Genomic DNA, 19,955 nt, shown 5'->3' with positions numbered 1-19,955 from the left:
AAAAATACCCAACAAAAGCAACTTAGGGAAGAGAGATTTTAGTTTAGCTCACAGCTTGAGAATACAGTCCATCAGAGCCAGAAACCCTGGGAACAGAAGTGTTAGGCAGCTAGGCATACTGTATCCACAATCAAAAAGGGGAGCGAGATGAATGTTGGTGCTTAGCTTGTTTTTCCCTTATTTAATTCAGGTCCTCAGTCCAGAGAGACACCGCCCACATTTAGAGTGGGTCTACATGCCTCAACTAACCTAATCTGGAAAAATCATCACAAACATTCCAAAGGTTCATTTCCATAGTAACTATCACTCCCACGAAGTTATTAATCACAATTAGCCATCAAGAACCGGAAAAGACCATAAACATGTCTGGCAGACGTTTGTAATTTGCTTCTCTTTTCCATTTTTGCTGCATTTTGTCTAGCTTAGAGTCAGAGTCTCCTGTAACTGAGGGTGAGTGTAAACTTTCCCTCTTTCTTTCTCTGTCTCCTTAGTGCTGGGATCATAGGCATGGATCATCATACTCTAATTCTGTTCTATTCATGGAAGCCAGGGCTTTATGCATACTAGACAAGCACACCACCATCTGAGCTACACACCAAGCACTTGACTTGATTTTTGATACCAGGTGTCATGTATCTCAGGCTGGCCTGGAGCTCCCTAAATAGCCCAGAAAGACTTTGGACTTCTAATCCTACTGCTTCAGTCTTCTAAGGCAGTGGTTCTCAACCTTCCTAATGCCACAGCACTTTAATACAGTTCTTCATGTTTTGGTGGCCCCAAACCATAACATTATTTTGTTGCCACTTCATATCTTTCATTTTGCTATTATTAGGAATTGTGATGTATAGCCCAAAGTGGTGGTGACCCACAAATTGAGAACCACTGTTCTCAGTGCTGGAATTACGGACATGTACCACTGTGCCCAGTTTATATGGATTTGAGGATTGAACAAAGAGTTTTGTGTATGCTGAACATGTACTCTACCAACAAAACTACACCCCTAGCCCTTGTTACACTGCTGTTCTTTTTAGACAAATCCTTTTCAATTTCCTTTGATCTTTTCTCAATTCTGGTACTGTCTTCCGGTTTCTTGGCATTTTTTTTTCTTTAGGTTCCCCACCCCAGCCCACAGAGGGTATAGTCAACTATGTTTGGGACATTTTCATGTACATTGGGGTTTATTAGTTCATGTTCATTCATACCTTGGCCCATTCATGAACTGGAATGCTAGTAAACTCTCTCTCTCTCTCTCTCTCTCTCTCTCTCTCTCTCTCTCTCTCTCTCGTGCGTGCACGTCACACACACACACACACACACACACACACACACACACACACACACTCACACACGATCATGCTTGGGTCATGTTTTTATCCTCTTTCTTCTCCCTTACCTTTCTTTTCTTGGCACATAGTCTTGAACTTGAAAGTAGCGGAGAGAGAGAGTAGCCTTAAATTTCTGACCCTCTTTCCTCTCCTATCAAGTGCTGAAGTTATAGGCTTGTGTCATCAGCCTTGTTTTTCTGTGATGCTGAGGATTAGCCTAGGGATTTCTGCATGGTATGCAGATGTTCTGCCAACTGAGCTACGTCCTATCCTTACTTTCAAAAAATTATATGTAAAATCATCTTTACCTCCTGAGCCCAGAGACTGTTAAGGGGAAAATATAATCTTTATACACTAAAGGCCTAGATAGTGGGTGTGAGTTCTGACTTTGCCTTCTTTTAAACATCAGGATTACTGATTGCTCTTGGAACACCAGTTAAATGGTGCTAATATAATACCAATCTACATTATGAAAGCATGGCAAACTATATTTTACTAAAATCACAAATGACTTGTGCTTTACCTTCGGCAATGGTTCCTTGAAAACTCCATGGTAACATGAGATCGACTCTTTGCCTTTGGGAAGATCTTGGTTCTATTTTATTTTGACTGTATTTTCTGTAGCCTGCAACTTATTTTCAATATTTCAGTGTTTCAAATGAACCCAGAGCTTTGTGCATGCTAAGCAAATGTTTTATCATTGAACTACATACACTCTTATGCGAGCATAGGTTTTTAATTGCATCTGCAGGTTTTGTTTTGTTTTGGTTTTGTTGTTGTTGTTGTTGTTGTTGTTGTTGTTGTTGTTGTTTTCTTTTCTTTTCTTTGTAATCTGGGGATGGTCTTTTTTTGGGGGGGGCCTTGAGTTTTATACCTTCCTCGTTTCCACTTGGATATGTTACTAAATCTATGGGGTTGGTTGGAGACAGATAGATAGTCCTGATACTATCCTGCAGATAATATTCTAGACAGCTATCTATCTAATTAGCCCCAAGTATCACTGGGTCATCTTAGACAATACATTAATTGTGCTTTATCTAAGCAATGTGGAAGTCTGGTGGTTTACGTGGAAATACCCAAGTTTCCATATTTAGGTCATGGATTTTTTACAGCTTTCTTACAGAGAAGTAAACCTGTTTCCAAATGATGGAAAGAGTTGTATTTAAGTTAGATTTTTGTATCCCTGTAGTCACTTACTAACCATCTAAACAGTACTTTTCAACTGGGAAAACAGCAGCCCTCACTGAATTTACTTTGTAGAAAATACAGCTTTCTTCATTACTTTTGTATTAGAATACTTCTTCCTCGGCTCCTTCTTTTCCTAGAATTCTCCACAATCATGATCTGCAGAAGATTGCGAGATCAAGTGATATCTACTGTACAACTCTTTGTGCATCTTTTCATTTATTGTATTTGTTTTTGAAACAGGGTCTCCTGCATCCCACGCTGGCCTCATACTCACTCTGTAGTATGCATACTCAAGTTATTTGGTCCATGACATGGCATCCCAAGGCTTCCATTGTGTTAAGCAAGCACTGTATCAGCTGGGCTGCATCCCTAGCCTTCTCTTCATTGTGAGAAAGAAAATTCTGAAAGAAGCTAAAATGAAACGGTGGAGGCAACTGTTTTCTGCCAACCCAGGCTCTTCCGTAAAGACTGTGAAAACCATCTTTTCCCTGGTTGCCGGCTTGTGGGAGGAATTCTCTTTTATATGCCATAACTAATCGCTCATGTTTTTTGTGGGATAGCCTTTAATTCTCCCTTGTAAGGGAGAAAATGAGAGTGAATTGGATGTAATGTGAAAAGATCAACGAGAGAGAGAGAGAGAGAGAGAGAGAGAGAGAGAGAGAGAGAGAGAGAGAGAGAGAATTCTCTCTCTAAAAATACTATAAAGGGCAACATAGGTCTCTTAAAATAGTATCCTTCATTGAAATGTCAAATCTCTTCATCCCCTTGTTTTTGCTTTTGTTGTGGTGGTTTTTTTCCCAATGCTGTTTGTGTTTTCCAAGTGCTGAGAATTAAATCCAGTACCTTGTGTTTGCTAGGCAAGCACTTCACACTGAACTGAACTATTAACTTCTACAGATGCAATGGGAAATAGAGAAAGTGTTGGCTTTGTAAAAACTAATACTCCCAAACTGGGTGGATTTTAGATTGTCTTTTGCTCAGTGACTCATAAAGACCCATAGGGCATTATAAAGCACTTCCTATCATGGAGGGAGTTCACACTTTCTCTTGTAAGGGAACTGCTGGGCCATTCTTCATCAGTGATGGGAGAGGAAATTGCTTGACATGAAGCACTCCAGACTCTTCTTTCCTCTCATAATTTGGAATTCTGAGCTTTCAGACTAGCTGAGTAGGAGCTCCAGGCAGGAAGGTCAGCATTGAGGAGACCGCTGAGCAACCAGGAAGAAGGCGGAGGAGTCTCAAATGCTAGGGGGCTGAGTATAAACTGAAATTCCTAGAAGAAAGCCACACCTACTTGGCTAAAGAATCTGCAAAGCCAAGGAACTGATCAAAACTTTGTGGAGAATTGGAATGTTGCTCATCTAGAAGCAAATTGCTTTGGATTAACTTTAGCTTCCCTAATAGCCAATCATTCGCAACCTCTGTGTTTAGCCTAACATCCATTCTTGTGACTATTGGGCAAACTATGGATATATTAAGAGATGACTAGCTTCTACCAATTCAATGAATAAGGATAGCACCAGATAACATTCAAGATCTATAGAATAGACATTTTTGAGATTATAATTTCATTATTTCCCCTTTCCCTTTCCTCCCCCACAAATCCTCTCACATAGCCCTCTCCTTGCTCTCTTTCACATTCATGCCTTCCATGATCAATCTGTCCAATGTTATTTTTGTGCATAATTTGGTATTAGATAACAGGTTGGTGTGCTCTTCTCTGAGGAAGACTATTTCCACTGTTGGAATTCCTTAGCTGCCTGTAGTCCTTTGTGCACAGCGGACACCTCATGGGCTTTCTCCTTTCCACTTTGGCACGTCTGTTGTTGTCCTTGTTTGCTTCATGTCAAGGCCATCATGCTCAGAAGACTTTGTGGCTGTAGCTTCTGAGAGTACTAGGAGACACAATCTCACAGCAAACTCTCTTAATTTATGCCTCTTATCATCTTTCTGCCTCCTCTTCTGGAATGTTCTGTGAGCTTCATGCTTAGGAGGTGTGTTTTAGATGTGTCTGCTGGGACTGGGCTTTACAACTTTGCATTTTTATTGGTTATGGTTTTCTATAGTGGTCTCCATCTGTTGCAAACAGAAGTTTCCCTGAAGAGGGGTGATGACTACATTTGTCTGAGGGTATAAGGACAAATGTTTAGAGTGTAGTTTAGGATTATAATGGTTTTAATAAAGTGGTTATTGTAGTATTTACTCCAAGGTCCAGCACTTCATTAGCCCAGAGCAGAGATTTCTTTACTTTGCTATAACCCATTAACCTAATATTCCCCCAAATGTATTTGAAAGGTGCCTTGATTTATAATTTTCTTTGGTTTTGTAACTCTAAACCAAATTCAAGAAATTTATGTTGAAACAGGTATTTGGGGAAAGCCTTACGCTTGTTCTAGAGTCAAGATCACTCTTATTTGACTCTAGAGTAAGGTATAGTTCCCACGCCTACTTCTGTATCTCATGTCTCCTAGGTTGGCCTCAAATTTGATATGTAGTTGTGGATGTCCTGGACCTTCTGATCCTCCTGCCTCCATCTTCTGAGTTCTCGGTTTACAGGCACAGGACACTAAGATTGGCTAGCTTTTATGTAGTGTTAGGGATCTAATTCTGGACTTCACCAATACTAGGCAAGCAAGCACTGTACCAAGGAAGCCACATACCCAGTCGCAAAAGTTCTCTTTTCCTTTTGAGGTGAAGGAGGAGTGTGTTTTTCCGTGGGCAGCTGCTTGAGGCTCTGTCTACACAACAAAATAACTAGCTGAGAAGGCTATATATTCAATTAGGAGTCAATGACTGTGTTTACTTGACACCAAATCCTGTTTTCCCTGATTTCCTTTCCCTTCTATTGAGCCGTTATTTGACTGAACTGACCCCTTGGGAAAGTAGTGAATATTTCTAGCAAATCTGCTTACAGGCATCTCCAACTGAAAGCCTAAGAATATAGCCCACCACTATAAGATTTCTTTGCCTTTTTTATCTTTTCTTCTCTCTTTTCTTTCTTTTGAAACTATTCTAGGGTACCCAAGCATGAACTTTGTAGAGAACATCTGACGGCTGTGATAGCAAAAGGTTGAACACACCTGAAAGCAGATCCCGGAAACGTTGAAGACAGGCGTAGGAGCTCCAGGGCTGATGACTCCAGTTCTATTTAGGTCCTAGAGATCTTGTCTAGGTCCAAAGGTAGACTGATCTCATTAGTTTAGAATCCATGGGCAGGGGCCAGTTTGGTTCCAAAGAATTTTCCATTTCAGGTAAACAAGCTGTTGTTCTCTCAGGGAGTTTCCTTTAAAAACTACTCTTCTCATTCTTTGGTAGCCAAAGGGCAAAGCAGAGGTGACAGGGGTCAGGGAATCAGACTGTATTGCCAAGACGTAAGTCCAGGCCTGCTCTCAGTATCTTCTTTGGAGACAATATCCTGGCTTCTCCTCAGTGCCAGGGGTCTCAGTATATGTTGGGTGGTGTCTTGGAGGTTCTTAAATCCTGGAACAAGAAACTGGAAAGAGATAAGTGAATGGAAGTAGGGAGCAGAGACAATTTATTTAGGAAAAAAAGACACTTTCAAGAGGGAAAATGAGTCAGAGCTGGGAAGAAATTTAGAAGCTCAGTGGTCCCTTGTGTCCTTTAATGGATGACATAGTACTGCCACCACCCCTCCGGTCTTGTACTGGCATAGCATAGTTCTCTTGAGCATACTCTTTCTGTTACATGTCTGATACATATTGGCCTAGGCCAAGGGGATTTCATACTTACCTCTCTGTCAACTGGTTTCTTTCACGTGCTAATTTTGTACCTTTTTGAACATCACTCCCCTACACTAGTGTCCTGTCCCACTTTCCCTCCCTTGCTCATCCATCACCTCTACCTGTTCCTGGGGCCTGTCTCTCTGGCTAGACCATCAGTCTGAGGGCTCTTACCTAATCCTGTTAGAAGAGCCATAGTTCACAACAGTTAACAATCTTGGTTAAATGATGTTATTATAAATAATCAGATGCTTCCCTCTCCTCCGTTCAACCCTTTCATCAGTGACCTGTGTTATAAGAACAAAAGCCCAACAGTATGAACCAGACTGAGTAGTCTTCCCCATGACCACCCAGGGGTTTCCTGCAACACAGGAAGCCACCTTTCCACTCTCAGGGCCACTGCACTTGCTGCTCTTTAGTCTGGAACACTATGTTCTTCTTATGGCCCCCTGTCTCTTGTCATCCTTGTCCCATATTTATCTTTCTTACTCTGCAGCAGGGCTTCCCAAGGCCATCAAAGACAAATGTGTATTCATGCTCTCTGCAGCACTTAACCACAACAGCAAACAGGTTTTCTTCATTCCTTGGTTGACTTACTATTGTTCTACCAAAGAGCAAGGACCTTGCCTGATTTCCTCAAATTTTATATGTGGACTGAATAAATGTCAGCACATCAGAGTTCACTACCTTGGTCTGACTCCCTATCCTACTCAGGTGGCAGTTTACAGATCTTCGGTATCTAGAAACTTCCACCTCACTCCTATGCCTCAGTCTGTCACCCTTCACTCCTTTCCACTGTTCCACTACCTGGGACTTATAGACGTATCTGAATAAACAATTACCACATGATACTGCAGTTTCTCTTCAGATCCTCTGTGCAGCTCCAGGGTGTGGACTGCCTTACTCATAATGTTGATCCGTAACATATGCTCAACCCGTATGGTTTATAAATACTTATTGAATGTTTAAATAAATGAACTTATTAGTACAGCTGCTGGACTGGAGGCATTTTTTTTTGCCCAAAAGAATGTTTGAATTATTACTCATTTTATAAGTCAATCTTATACCTAAGTGTAATTAAAACAGCACCTGTAAATGATCATGACTGTCTTTACAAAATAATAGATATCATAGACGAGAAACAAACATAGCATTTAGAGACAAAGTTGGACTGTCTTTATAAAGCTTCATCCTGAAGCTTTTAGGATATTTAAAAGACATTTTTTCAACTATGCATTTTTATAATGCACATTCTTACTACTGAATAATTTAGTGACATCAAAGAAATGCTATGTACAATGATTATTTTATGCAGCTTCTCTGCACATTTTTCCAGGAAAATAATACATAGATGAGAGAAGAGACAAGTTTGTATTTTGAGTTTATATCAAAGCATTTCAACCCATGCCTAGAACAAAACAGACACATTTACAGTGAAGTGGAATAAATTTCATTCAACTGATTATTACCTTATGATTATTAATTTGTTCCATTTTTGGAAAATTTTTCCAACTAATGTGTATTAGATATAAATTATTAGTCCTTTTTGAATTTTTTTGAATTATGTATATATCTTTGTGTAAATTTGTGCATGTGAGTACAGTGCTTGTGGTGAACAGAAGAGGACATTGGAACCCCTGGAGCTGGAGTCGAAGGCGGTTGTGAGCTTCCTGATATGGGTGCTAGGAACCCTGGATCTTCTGTAAGAACAGCACTGTCTCTTTACCTCTGAGCTATTTCTCCAGACTCCCAAATTATTGAAATCCTTTAATGGTAAGTTCCATTCCTAGGGAATAATTTTTATATAGTGCCTCACAGAAGCATACATTTTATAGAAATACATTCACTATAACATGACAAATATTCCGTCATTCAAAATATTCTTCAGATATATCATCTTAATAGAGACTTCTTATCCTATTTTTTGTAGTATCTGATTAATGTTCTTTATTTGGGTATGGTTTATTCAAAATTTTGTTACTATGATTGGATACTGTGAGAATTGTTGTGAGCAATCCTTGTGCAAAATAGCTTACACAAAGAAGGAAAAATGATGACTTGTTTATCTTTAAGCAGAAAACACACAACGTCAGCAGAGAAGAGACATGGCACAATTAGTGAGTTAATTAAAACTCTATTGCTCACTATGTGGTAGCTTCAGATAACAGGGAAGGTAACCCCAGGGCACTGACAGCCACTCATAATGAATAAGGGAATCATCCAAGGATTGGTTAAGAGTCACTCTTGTTTATCTGTCAAAAGCTGATTCTGTAGTGATTTATGGAGAAAAAAAAATGTGTCCCCCTAGCTCTGGTTTTTGAAACACTGCAGGGAGAAGGACATATGAAGAAAGGAACCTCATATAAAATGTAATGGGAAAAGGGGCGATACTTGTGCTATTTGTCACCCACCTCCCAACATGAAGACTCTAATGAGCTGAATGAAACAGAAGGCATGTTGTCGTAAGCCTCTATTTTATGAGACTTAAGCCACTCATTGAGAAAGATGAAGAATACTAGAAGACCTTTACACATGGATATGGTCAACATTATTTTTTTTGATAAAAAATTAAACCAAAAACTTATGAAATTGATATTTATGCATTGGATGGGCTTGTTTTTGTCTCTATGTTTTTAATTTTCTCCTCTTCCTCCTCCTTCTTTTCCTCCTCCTTCCCCCCACCTCCTCCTTCTACAGAGACTTTTAGTGTAGCCCAAGCCAGAGCTCATGTTGCCCTAGGCTTCATGTCACTCTATAGCTTTGGGTGACTTCAACCTCTCAAACCTCTTGCCTCTGCCTCTTAAATTGTGGGAACATAGGTGTACAGCACCACACCTAGCGTGTGTGTGTGTGTGTGTGTGTGTGTGTGTGTGTGTGTGTGTGTATGTGTGTGTTACCAAAATTTATCTCTATCAGATTTGAAAAAAAAACTAGAGAAACTAGTAGAAACAGCTTTTAAACACAAGGTCATTCTTTATTTCAGTCATAAAAATAAGAATTTAAACAGGATCTGATTAGCAGAAAGTGTTATGCTGTGCGGGTGGCTTCAAGATAGTGAGTTTCTCCTTCCTTTTCTCTATTTGTTTGGTTGTCATGGGAGTCGGTGTTTACGGGAAATTCTGAATATATTTCCTACAAGAAGTTGTCTCTATTTCTTAGACCAATGTTCTTCTGAATTAAAAATAGCTAGGATTTACTGAATGGGAATTAGATCAATCCTGAAGATGTCTGTTGGAGACTGAAAAATTGTTTCAGGCATCAGAAGGAATATTTTAATTCTATTCAAACGGGGCTTATAATTTGGGAGTCTACCCGAAACCTTATAATTTTGGAAAGCATGCAAAGAATGATTTCCTGACACACCCAGTGAGGTTTAGGAGAGATGAAAATATGTGTGAAACTTGTCATCCCTGGCCTGAGACATACCAGAGTGTCAGGTTTTTTGAGAAAATTAAGCACGCTTTTTGAGTCTAGGCAATGGCAAAACAAGTATACCTAAGCCCCTGCAGGATGGCAGAAAGGCGTATGCATAGCATTTTGGAATGGAAAGAGTGTGCCATCTGGTCCAGCCTTCTCTCCAAAGTTATGGGAAGAACCATTACTTCTTTCCTGATGCAAAAATTAGGACCTGACTCAATGGATAGAAAGTTGGGAGTCAGGTATTTCTAGAAGGCCTGGTTGTGATTTTTTTTTTCTGGGAACTTGAAAGACTATAGAGTATTATTTCACAGTTGCCTGGACTGTAATGAAGATACAGCACTATGAATGATCTAACAAGAGGACTGTTGAATTGTACCATGAGATCACATATGAGATGAACCCCCACCTCGACCCTAGGTTTAATCTAGACTGTAGAAGACCGAAATAATATGCCACTAAGTGAATCAATAAGGTGAACTTCCCCTCAAGAAATAGATTTTCTAAGCCTTCAACATGAATTTTATTCAGAAGCAATAACGACCCAAGTAGACAGATGCCATGAGACTTGTCACCATGGAGCCTCTGGCTGGGCCCTGCAAGCCATCTCAACAGGGGAGGAGCTTGCCTTCTTTACCCTTTCCACATTTGATGCTCAAACTTGAGAAAATTGGGGCTCTCCTCACTTCCCTGCAAAAGGAATTTGGTAGCTGAACTTCGTGGCATACCATGAAGGAAGAAATATTATGGGACTTACTGACCTCTGAAGAGTGCTGCAGACTTTGTAACCAAGCAAACCTGCGATGAAAGGGAACAAAACAGGTCTGTTCTCTTTTTTGTCTTTTTGCACTTCCTTGTACACTGTGTCCCATCAAGAAAAAAAAATAGTAGACTTGTGCTTTCACTTCCAATGTGTTCAGTGGGCTGGATACAAAGGACACAACACTGAGATAAAACGGAAGTGTAGGAGAAGAGTCCAGGCAGCAGTCCTCACAGTGATTGGCCATACTTCAGATTGTTGTGATAGCCACAGAGCACACCCCCTTATAGCCTGACTATTGAATCCATGCAAAAGTCTGCATAAGTTGTCAGTAGTGACAGTCTTGCAATATGAACTTGAGAGATATTCTTGAGAATATGAATAAGATTTTTTTATGACTGAAATAATGAATGAGCTTGTGTTTAAAAGTTCTTCCTAATAGTCTCTCTAGATTTCTTCTAAACTGATACAGAGATTTTGGTAACACACACACACACACACACACACACACACACACACACACACACACACTAATCCCTACCCCAAAATACTTAGGATCTGATAGAAAGAAATGTAATCAAATATCAGAAATTAGGTAATGACCAGGCAAAGAGTAGAAGAACAACACAGGCATTTGCATCAAAAAAAGTGGTACCCTAATATTTGACATGACACAATGGTTAGTTATATGATACAGAGGTGTGAAAATCTGAGAGTTGTTTTCTGTTTTTTTTCTTCTCTATCTTTTGAGAAAGGGTCTTCTATAGTCTTATCTGGCCTTGATCTTGCAGTATTCCTAAAGATGATCTTGAACTCCCGATCTTTCTACCAGAGTGCTATGATTAGAGATGTGTGTGTACCACCATCAAAGGCTCAAATCTACATTTTCCAAGTTCAAAGTTGAGTAGGTTGGCTAAGCTTTGCTGTGTTTCTGCAGTAAATTTTAAATAAAAATTAAACCCAATTCTAGGGAAGGAGATGAAAATTCCTGAAGACCAAGGATGCTGGCAAAGAAGTCTCTGAAAAGAATCTCATAAGGATAGAGAAGATAAAAATTGGTGGAGACAGAAGAGCCTTGAATGTCAGGTGCAAATTATATCATACATGTGGGTGAGAGGAGTTCCTGGACTTCCAAGCTTTGCCTTCCATTCTTGGCTGCTGATTTGAGTTCTTATTCCGCTGCCAGGAATTGGCATCCGTTCTATTTAATCAAACATTAATGGAACATTTTATGTCGCCAGGTGCAATTTACATGGTTCATTTATTGCCTCTCTTAATTCTTCAAAGGATAATACAAATTATTCCTGCTTTCTCCATTTATAATGAGGAAACAGAAGCACAAAGCTATTAATTAATACATTGAAGGTCATACAGAGCAGCCAGAGAGCGAGGACTGTAAGAATTGGTGTCAGCTCAGGGCCCCAAGGCCAAGTTCTCAGTACAAAGGAGATTTATTTGCTTCAGAGGGACAGGCGAGAGGGATTAGGGACAAAGACAGGAGATAGGGGAAAAGGGATAAGAGAAGGGAACAAGGGAGGAGGGCCACAGATAAAATAGTAGGAAGACAGGCCAAAGGACTGCCTCTGGGTAGAGAGGAGACAGACATGGCCCATAGACAAATGGCCATTATAAAGCTAAAAAGGGAACCTCCATGTTCGGACGAGGCATTTAATTTTAGCTGGCCATGTTAATTAAGTGAGCCAAACGGGGCATTTCATTGGTGCACTTCAACACCTTGATAGCTGGACCCTGGTAGTCAACCTCAGGAGGAAGTGACCACATAAGGGAATAGACCTTGCTGGCTAGCTTTAGGAATGGGAGCTAATGGGTTTAGCTTTTTTTTTTTTTTATCAAGGCAGAGAGAATGAGGGAGAGGGGCAACGCCTGCCAGAGCCATGTTTGCTACGCTCAGGAGTTCCTTCACCTCTGTTCATTAACCTGAAGGATTCCTTTGTTAACGACATCTGCATCTTTTTGAACATTGCTCCAAAGATGTAGCCTAAAAGTGTCTTCTAGTATACCTGTCAGGCCAGCCATCCCATCTTTCATTCTCAAAAGGATCCAAGTGGGTTATCAAGCTCCCCCATCACACTGAAAACTCAATTTCTTGGCTGATCTTCTGTGGAAATCTGTCTCAAAACACTTTTCAGGGCATTTGTAGCAAAGTTCTCTGATGAGAAAGACACGAACCTAATACATTTTTTTTTGTTCAGGAATTACATTGGCTTTTTGAGCTTCTGGCTGTGAAGCCACGGCTAATGCAAGTGTGTGGAGATCTAATAGCCAAGGGGACTTGTCTGGTGAGTGCTTAGCCCCATAAGCTGTTTTAAGATCCACAAAGGCAAAGAATCTGCATGCAAATAAAGGGCGATGCTCATAGCCAACGACTTCATTCTTAAAATTAAAAGAGCAAGTTTTATCATTGGCTGCAAGAGTGGAGGTCCCACATCTATTTCACTACTCAGGCAAGCTGTGCAATATGGAGGAACCAAGAGTGGCTTCCTCATTACTGCAGTCCCCTTCCCCCACAGAGCTGTTATGAAACAGCCTCGAGCTTCACAACAGGAAGCACAATCCAGGGCTGGTAAATAAAGCCTTCCTTCCCTTTAGTAGGTCTCAGAACTTCCTTCTCCTAGGTTCCAAATCCTTTTACAGATGTTTACTTAAGAATTGGGATTTTTTTTCACTCCTTCTCTTAGTGCCATTTGCTTTAAGTTTTATATTCCAAGAAAGCTACAACATCCCTGTCATTGCCAGGAAAGCCTCAGAATCCCAGGGAAATAAAGCCCTTTCCTTCTCTTCTAAATATTTTGCATTGAGTTCTATCAACACGATTTTGCCATTGGGTTGGAATTTCCCTTTTCAGGTCCCTGGTGTAACCTGCCCAACACAGAAGCCGCCAGCCTAGTGTTTTGTATACGAATCTCCCCAAAGATAAAAGAAAGTGTAAATTGAGCTCTGTAAACAGCTGCCTGAGATGGGCGCACACAAACCAGGTGAAACAAATCAGGGAGACAGGACCCCCTTCTATGATTATGCATGTCTAAGAGGGGACCCCAGAGAGCTCCTGAAAAGCTGCAGCTTAGAAAAATTTCATCTTATATCCAAGAACATGTCATTGTTTCAGAATTGTAATGGGCAATTGTATTCACTTTTCTATTTCTGCATGAACAAATTACCACATATCAACTGGCTTAAAGCAACCCAGTTTTGATTTGCTTGTTTCGTGTGTGTGTGTGTGTGTGTGTGTGTGTGTGTGTGTGTTTCTGTGCGCGCGCGCGTGCGTGCTCGAGTGTGTGTTCAGGCTTGTGCTAAAGTAGATGTGTCCAAGGACAGCTTTCAGGAGTACATTTTCTCCTTCCATGAACAGCACCAGGGATCCAACTCAGAGCACCAGGCTTGTTCAACAAACACTTTAACTCCTGAGCCAACTTGTGTGGTTCATAACACACACTTTCTATCTTGCAATTCTGTGAATAAGAAGTCAGGCAAGCATCTGAGTGGACTAAAAGCAAAATCTCCTAAGGAGTGTATTCCTTCTGTAGTCTCATGGTGAGGATCCCCTGCTTTGCCTCTTCCAGCTTCAACCTTCGAGTCTTCCGCAGCCAGCGAAGTAAGGCTGGTCCTTTCTATTGTTCCCAGCCTTCTGCATCTCCTTTCCGTAGTCACATCTTCTGTATCGACTTTCAAGGACTCTTTCAATGTCATTGAACTCATGCCAATCCACTTGGATAGCTGTCCTATTCTGAGACTATCGGTTTAATACACTGCATTCATCAATAACTTAAGTTCCAAGTATCCATATGCGATGGCTAGTCTTCACTGTCTACTTGGTTTGGACACACCTAGGAAACATACCTCTGGGAATCTATGTGAGGGCAGTTTTCAGATTTCACTGGAGACAATAACAACTCAGAATGTTGGCAGCACCATCCCATGGTCTATGGTCCTGGATTGAATGAAAAGGAGAAAGGGAACTGAACGTTCACTGATCTCGTTGATTCCTGACCCAGTGTGACTACGTGCTTCATATCTCTGCCACTGTGTCTTCCCTTCCACAATAGACTGTCTCTCCTAAAACTGCGAGCTAAAGCAAACTTTTAAGATCTTTTTTTAAATCACAGCGATGAGAAAAATAACTAATATAGCATCTAACATAATCAAGTTCATATGTTCTGGAGTTTAGCATGAGAATATGTCGTAAATCATGAAGTCATTATTCTGTCTACTGCAGCAGGAAAATGTCTCTACTTTTTTCCAGTAATGTGAGGTGTGTTCTCTTCTCTACCCCAATATTGCAAGAAATTCAAATGCAGAAAAGCATTCACTTGCAGTACACAAAGCAATACGAACAATGATTACTCTTCATCAACTATCGCTATGCCGGGCAATGTATTTTGAGTTATTTACTTTTTAAACTCATGCTCCTCAAGCTAGGTGGGGCAGGAGATGATATTGCCTTCTACAGATGGAAGAAGTTAGAAGCTCAAAAGGATTGAGATCCACTCAGCTATTGAAGCCATATTGGCTTTTCCTCAGCCGTGAACATCACAGTACCTCTTACCTCTAAAGCATAGCCATGGAGAGAAGCCTCCAGGAGTCTTACTGTCTTCTCTTTTCTTTGCTCCTCATCTAGTGAGCTCTTGAACTAGAATCTGGAGTTACATCGAGCCTTTCTCTAGTCAGGTTTGCCTGTCCCCAGTGCCTATGTGCCACACCACCTCTGTTTTCATAGTCTGAGTTTGTTGGTGAGTGAATAGTCATGAAGAATTTGGTAGAAGATTAAAGGGAAGAGAATCCACCCTACTTTTGGCAAAGTTAGCATCAGCCCTGGTTGGAAAACTGAAGCATAGGATTGAATGGGAAAGCAAAACTGACGACGAACATTCTTGATGAACACTACCTAGAATCCTACAAATCAACGTTGCGATTTTTTTTCTCACATTGATAGTCATCTGCTCTTGCTGTATACAGTTGGTATACACTATTTTCCACAATGCTGTGACTTTCTTTGCTAGTGTATCCCATGTTCTTTTCCTGAGATTGCACTGTGCCTGAGTAAAGTCACACTGCCCAACTTCCCCCACAGCTTCTTGGTTTTCATTCGGAAAGAGACTATTATTCCAAAACTGCAACGTGTTCTACACTACATATCTGCAGTGCTTGCTAGGGTAGAAAAAGTACAAAGATGCTCAAAACCAGCAAAAAATTAATAAACAATAAGTGAAATTAATGATTTTCTATCTGAGGTCTGCCATGGGACATGGGTTGGTTTGACGCTTGGTTTTGGAGGTGTTTGCTATAAAATTGGGTAGTTCATCTCTCTGCCACAAAGGAAAAGAAATATGATTTGGGTTTCTTCCCCATGATCTCAAATTGAACCCCACAATGATTCCCAACTGAACTACTAGTTGTGTGAAGTTTTCCTGGGGATATATCCAAATACCTGTTCACCTCAGACTTGACACAAAAACAGAACAAAGGAACATTTCAGCCAAGTTCAGCTTGGTGAACTGGTATGCTTAGTATCAGCACAGGTGATAGATTACATACAAATTATTTACAGGTAAGCGTGCAATTTACAAGTACTTGAGAAGCTATACCACTCAAGAAAATGTCTTTTTCTCCAGGCCACTTTAACTTCCTCCTATATACCTTCAGGGAGCATGGGGGAGGACATAGGAATCCCCTCTTCTCCACAGTAAATCTGTTTAAGACATCAGCTACCTTAGTTCCAGGAGAGTTAGAATAAAGGATACTCCTCAATACAATATAGTACCTTGGACTGGTTCCTAAAAGCACATTAATGGGAAAAAATAATGGTGAAATTAGGATAAATTCTAGAGTTCAGAATACTGCACCAACGTTAGTTTTGAAAAACACACAGTGGAAATGTAAAGGCATAGCCTTGGTAAAAGCTTGGAGAGTATATGGGAATTCCCCATACTGTCTTGGCAACTTTCCTGCAGAGTTGAAATGATTTTCTTCTCTGCCATTCTCTGTTCTGCTACTCCTCCATTCGGGGATTAGTTTGTTCCAGAGAACCACAAATGATCCCACTTGTAACACATCTGGAAGCATGGACTTTTACAGGTGCCAATGTTGGGAGGCTTGGGAAATGACTCAGTTTGATCCGTTGCTCTGCAAGCGTGAGGATCTGAATTTAAATCTCTAGCACCTACATAAAAAGAATAAATAAAGCTAGGTGTGGCCACCCAGCACAGTGGTAGCAGGAGAATGGGGCTCAATAGTTGTCTTTCTGACACCAGGTTTGGTGAGGGGCCCTGTCTCATAAGGTAAAAACTGACAGGCATCCTCCTTTGACTTCTGAACAGGCATTCTTAGATGTACCCATATACTACACAAACTCACATAAACACATACAATGGGGAAAAAAACCAAAATGGCGATTTAAAACTCTTAGATGTTTTAGCTACATCTAAAGTGGCAAGGCGAGGGATCATTGGAATGAAAAATGAAAACCCCCTAATTTTGTTTTAAATGTTGTTTGTCCTGACTTTATATTCAGTGCTGTTTGTCATGCAATGATCAAAAGAGTCTTGGGCCAGTTCCCCTGGCACTACCTAGCCCTCATCTCTACTGAAGTCATACCCATGTTACCAGAAGCACTAGATTCATGGGAAGCTTCTCCTTCATACACTACAGCAGAAGGCTGGGATTTGGCATAGACAGGAAGACTTGCCTCCCCCTTCTCCTTCCCCTTCCCCAAGGCTGCCGAGCTGTTATCAGACCTGAGCTGATAATAGCCCAGGGAACTAATCTTTGTTTGTCTCTCATGGCTTCTTTGCCTTGTGGGAAATGTTTCTAGTAACTGATTAAAGAGTTCCTCCCACCTCTGTTTGCCATTTCTCTGGCTCAGCTTTGAACAAAAGAAAGCAGCAGAAGTTTCCAGGTGAAAATAAAACAACCTTCTGGGTCATTGATGGGTGGTTTAGGACATTCCATATGTCTCCCTGAGAATAGCAAGGAGAATACAACTGTGCCAAGGTGAACTGGTATTTAGTGAAAGGTCTTTACTGTAGAAAGAGTACCTTGAAAGTCTAAGAGTTCCTCAAGTCTATCTCCCAAGTGGTCAGACTGAATCCCCACCCATCCTACAAAGGCTCAAATTGCAACAAAGTTCCATTAGCTCCAGTCCTTGGTCCTGACAGCAGTGGTTTGACCTCCACAAGAGATAGGAGAACTGTAAGCTTTCTTCTAAGAAGAAACAGTTTCCTAAATGGTGTGGAGAACCCAGTGACCCCCAAGGTCAGTCAGAGCACCATAGGAGGATTGTCTTCCCTCCTGAGCTGAATCCCCAGAACATACATCCACAAAGCCCCATGACGAACAAAGCTGTTACCAGCTGAGTTGTGTCAAGCTACCCAGTGTGCAGAATGCAAAAAGCATGAGAAGGAATGCTTACAAAGAGTAGCTACATGGGTCTGCTTTCTGCAAACGGCATTCTCTAACCTATCCCTCGCATTCACAGCAACTCCTGCTCTTAGGAGATGGTTAAGGGGGCAGTGGCTGTCTCTTACCCTAGAGAAGTCTTGATATGGCACACACTGTTTCCTATTTTTATTTCACAGCCAAGGGCCTTTCATTTGCAGACATGGGCTGAGTCACCCTTGCAGCTAAGATTAGCAAGCAAGAGTCTCAGTCTGCAATCTGTTGGGGGGAGAAAAGCTTTCAAAATTATTTGTGGAGTAGTAAATAATCCTTGTCCACTTCACTTCTCACCTCCTCAGGTTTCAGACACCAGTACCGGTCTTCACTCCAGCATACTCCACGTGGTCTTCAATCTAGGAAACTGATCTTTCCAGCTCAGGGCCTGGCTAAAGTAACCCCTGTCTGAGACATCTGCATTGGCCCAGATAATTATGTGCCTAATATTGTAATTCAGATTTGGTTTCATAACATTTTCTTTTTTTTTTTAACGTTGAATTCTTCCACAGGAGGGAAAGTAGGCAATTCCATGGAAATGAAGAAAGAAAAGGCAAGCTTTGACACTGGGGTTTCTTTCTTGGTTGTACCAGAAAGAGCTGAGCAGAAGCACTCTATATAGTCCAAGGGTTGTCTATGAACCAGGAAACTAAAAAAAAAAAAAAAAAAAAAAAGCAGAATTCCCATCCCCACTCAAACATGAAAACCTGTGTTTTAACAGAACTCCCCCCCCCGGTGCCTCGTATTATATGTTTGTGTTGAAAATGGATGCCTTTCTTCCTGAATTAGTCAGCACCGAGGAGCAGTGAGGATGCTTACTGACTGCGCAGTTGACTGAGTCAACTCTGCACAACTCTTTACATCACCAGCTAAACCCTTTCTAAAACTTAGTTACCATGACTGCCTGCAGAGGCCGGGAAGAAATGCTGATAGACGATTCATTTTTCATTTATCAAAGAGTCATAAGAACTCTACCACAAAGGGAAGAAATGATAGGCTTCAAGATCCAGCTGCTGCACTTCTTTCCCCAGTGTGGGCATGCGCAGAGAAAACATTCCGATCTTTAGTCATGAGAGTTGGTCTTTATTTCTGGTGGATCACTAGCTAGCTGAAGGAGTTGAGGCTACTCAGTGCATTCCTTACACTCCTGGATACTCCATCAGTGAAAAGGAAGAAGACTAGACACAGTGATGTTTAGAACCATAACCTACAAGCCAGGCATGGCCGGTCACTCAGGAAGCTGAGGCAGAAAGAGCAATGCCTAGGCTACTTAGTGAGACCATTATCTCTAAAACAAAAATCATGACCTTCATAAACTTTCATAACATGCCACTCACACATGTTTTCTCTGATTCTGTACTATTTTTATTTTCTCCAAGGTGTTTCTCACACACACACACACACACACACACACACACACACACACACACACCCTCAGTGGAATACAAGTTCCAAGAGGACAAAGACTCTGTATTTTAATCAAGGTCACTGTGTATCTCTAAGACTTGGAATACCTCTGTCCGTGGCAGAGGACTAATCTTTCTCCGTGTCTAAAATTTCACCTGAGAACCATTGAATGTTTTTTGAAATGGTTTCCAGAATTTCTAAAAGCAAAAGAAAAGCCCATGTTACTTTCGATTTCGATTTCTTTTCTGATTCTCTAGCTGTATCCCACTCCTCTCCTCATCTCCAACACTTTCTTTCTGAGGTCTCTCTTCCCCTAAGTGCTTTCACAAAAGTTTATACGCTGCATTTTCTTTAGCTCCTTTCATGATGACTTCAGATTCTAGGGGCAGAAGAGTCTCTTTCCTTATTTATCATTCTCTGAGAAAGAAATACTCTTCAGCATGGGTCCAATATATAAATGGAGTATTTTTCTTCTATTTCCCAGAAATCCAAGGAAAGTATGATAAAATATTCACCGCAGATAAGTGAGGATTTCTTTCAAAAATAAAAGAAAGGAAAAAAAGAAAAGAAAGAAGAAAGAAACGGATACAAAAGCTATGGGCCTACAGGCTGTTGACTCTTAAAGATTCTTCACTTTTATATAATGTAAAAAAAAACCAGAATAGTTTGAGT

At 40.8% G+C, this 19,955-nt stretch overlaps 1 long non-coding RNA gene across 5 annotated transcripts in view; it reads left to right on the top strand.

Annotated features, from left to right (window-relative positions):
* LOC120099363 (uncharacterized) overlaps positions 1-15,509 on the top strand; it is a 33,770-nt gene extending 18,261 nt beyond the window's left edge. For 3 of the 5 annotated variants that reach the window (XR_015646958.1, XR_015646957.1, XR_015646956.1), the window contains 4 exons: positions 7,857-8,026; positions 11,401-11,516; positions 12,644-12,730; positions 13,801-15,509. This is a non-coding gene — a long non-coding RNA (uncharacterized LOC120099363). Of the gene's footprint in view, positions 1-7,856; positions 8,027-8,356; positions 10,493-11,400; positions 11,517-12,643; positions 12,731-13,800 lie in introns of those variants that run through there. The other 2 variants (XR_015646959.1, XR_015646960.1) reach the window with 2 other exon arrangements.
* The last annotated feature ends 4,446 nt before the right edge of the window (positions 15,510-19,955 follow it).

The sequence above is a fragment of the Rattus norvegicus genome, chromosome X, assembly GCF_021556685.1.
Source record: "Rattus norvegicus strain SHRSP/BbbUtx chromosome X, alternate assembly SHRSP_T2T, whole genome shotgun sequence".
Lineage (NCBI taxonomy): Eukaryota > Metazoa > Chordata > Mammalia > Rodentia > Muridae > Rattus > Rattus norvegicus.
The sequence above is the reverse complement of the archived record's forward strand: the minus strand, read 5'-3'. Positions and strand labels throughout refer to the sequence as shown.